General features: G+C 44.9%; 1 protein-coding gene across 1 annotated transcript in view; it reads left to right on the top strand.

The window, feature by feature from the left end:
- The window catches only part of CCS (copper chaperone for superoxide dismutase), a 16,613-nt gene that overhangs the window by 730 nt on the left and 13,677 nt on the right, over positions 1-2,206 (top strand). The window lies entirely within an intron of this gene.

The raw sequence follows: 2,206 nt of genomic DNA, 5'->3' as shown, positions 1-2,206 counted from the left end.
CTGACCCTTAGGCACCCTAGAGGGTGAGGAGCTAGGCAGAGTTCCCTGGAAAACAGGCAGTTCTTGTTTGGGAAACAGCATAATCTTGACAAAGCAAACATGAACCCTGGTCCTGAACCATCTTCACAGATAGTGGTTCTTAATGGCCAGCTTGGGTGGGCCAGCAGGTGGCATAATGGTTAAGGCCCTGGACTCCCACATGGCTGCAGTTGGAGTCTTGCGTACTGCGGCTTGAAACTCATGCCGTACATGCCCCAAATTCCAGGAGAATGGAGTAGCATGGAGGAGTAGGGATTGGAGCTTGGCCATCCCCTGGGGGATGATTTCTTGCTTTCTCTCTTCATTCCCCCAGCGTTTGTACCCTAAGACAAAAACCTTAAAAAGCCAGTTTGGTGATGGTGTTTAAGGTAACTGAATCCTACATGGCCCACTGCTGATTTGGAGTCCTGGACCAGTGGTTTGAAAGACATACAGGCACCTATGTATGTGTCTAAGATCTCAAGAGCAGAGAAGAGGGGATTTCAATGTGGCCACCCCCAGGGTATGACTTCTCACTTCCTCTCTCTCTCTCTGGCGAAACTAAAAAAGGCCAGCTGATGTAAAGGTGATCTGGCAGAAAGGTGTGAGAAGGCAGAGCCATCAGCGTAGTGTTGGGAACTGGCTTGCTTTGATTCTGTTAAATATTCATCCAGTTATTTGGCAGCTCTAGAACAGACACTGGGGACTTTCTAGGAACAAGGGTTCAACAAAGGTATGAGGTACAGCTCCTATGCTTAGGTAAAGATGAATGTGCAGGACCAGTAGGTAGTTTGGTGGTTAAGGTGTTGGGTCTCACATGATCAACTCTGTGGTTCGACTCCTGGAACTAGTGGCTTGAAAAACACACCAACCACATGTGCGCGTGTGTTGAAAATTCTTTTTTTTTTCTTTGAGAGGTTTTTGCTATTGGGCGCATGCGCTTGCCAGAAAGACAGAGAGAAACAGAGAGAGAAAGCGAGAAATCACCCCCCAGGGGGGATGGCCACGCCACAATCCCTTCTCCTCCATTCTCCTCTCGGGATTTTGGGCACGCATGCACATGCGCCCGGCGTGAGTTTAAGCCGCCGGGTCTGGGACTCGAACCGCGGTCAACTAGGTGGGAGTCCAGCGACATAGCCATTACATGAACTGTTGGTCCTGTGTGTCGAAAATTCTGAGAGGAGACAGGATTGTGGCATGGCCATTCCCTTGGGGGGTAATTTCTCACTTTCCTCTCTCTCTCTCTTTCTCTGGCAAGTGCACGTGCCCAATGTCAGAAATCTTAAAGAAAAAAGAAGAAAGAAAAAAAAGATGAGCATGCAAGTATTGTGGCATTCACAAAATGCTTCATGGAAGACCAGTTATGAGAGCAAATTAGATGAGTTCTAAAGTGAGATCGTTAGTCATATAGGGGTCAGTTTGCATAGTGTTTAGGAGGTATGAGCTCTAGAGTTAGATTTGTTTGGGTTCACATCCCCTCTTCCCCACTTAATGGCACTGAAATTTTCATGCATATTACTTTTCATGCCTCTCTTCTGTGTTTAAATGGGGGTCCACTTAATGGCACTGAAATTTTCATGCATATTTTCGTGCCTCTCTTCTGTGTTTAAATGGGGGTAAAATAGAAGCTACCTTGGAGGATTGCCATGAACAGTAAATTAGTAAATATATGCATTTTAGAAAAGTCTCTGGCTGGCCAGTAGGTAGTGTGGTGGTTAAGATGCTGAAGTCCCAGACCTGGCTGGCCAGTAGGTAGTGTGGTGGTTAAGTTGCTGGAGTCCCAGATAGTCAACTGTGGTCCAAGTCCTAGACCTGGCATCTTGCTTTCTCTCTCTCTGGTGTATACATGTGCTTTATATAGCAAATTAAAAATAATAATAACAATACATAAAATTAAATTATAAAAGTCTTTGGCATGCATGTGGGTACTTCAAAAAATTCATGGAAAATTGGAATTAAGGTATGAGTTTATTTTGGTACAAACAATCTTTAAACCCATGCTTATTTTTTTTTCATCATGTGCATTTTCCATGAATTTTTTGAGGATCCCCTCATACTATGAGGTGAGTAAATCTTAGCAGGTCTTGTTGGAGAGAATGTTGAGAGGACAGCTCTTAAAGTTGGGACTTGCCTAGACAGTATGTTCTAAGGTAGCCTGTGAGTCTTTTGGAGGTTGAGCGACCAAAGC

This window comes from Tupaia chinensis, unplaced genomic scaffold (genome assembly GCF_000334495.1).
Source record: "Tupaia chinensis unplaced genomic scaffold, TupChi_1.0 Scaffold149501_1, whole genome shotgun sequence".
Lineage (NCBI taxonomy): Eukaryota > Metazoa > Chordata > Mammalia > Scandentia > Tupaiidae > Tupaia > Tupaia belangeri.
Note: the sequence above shows the minus strand (reverse complement) of the source record. Positions and strands in the feature narration are given on the sequence as shown.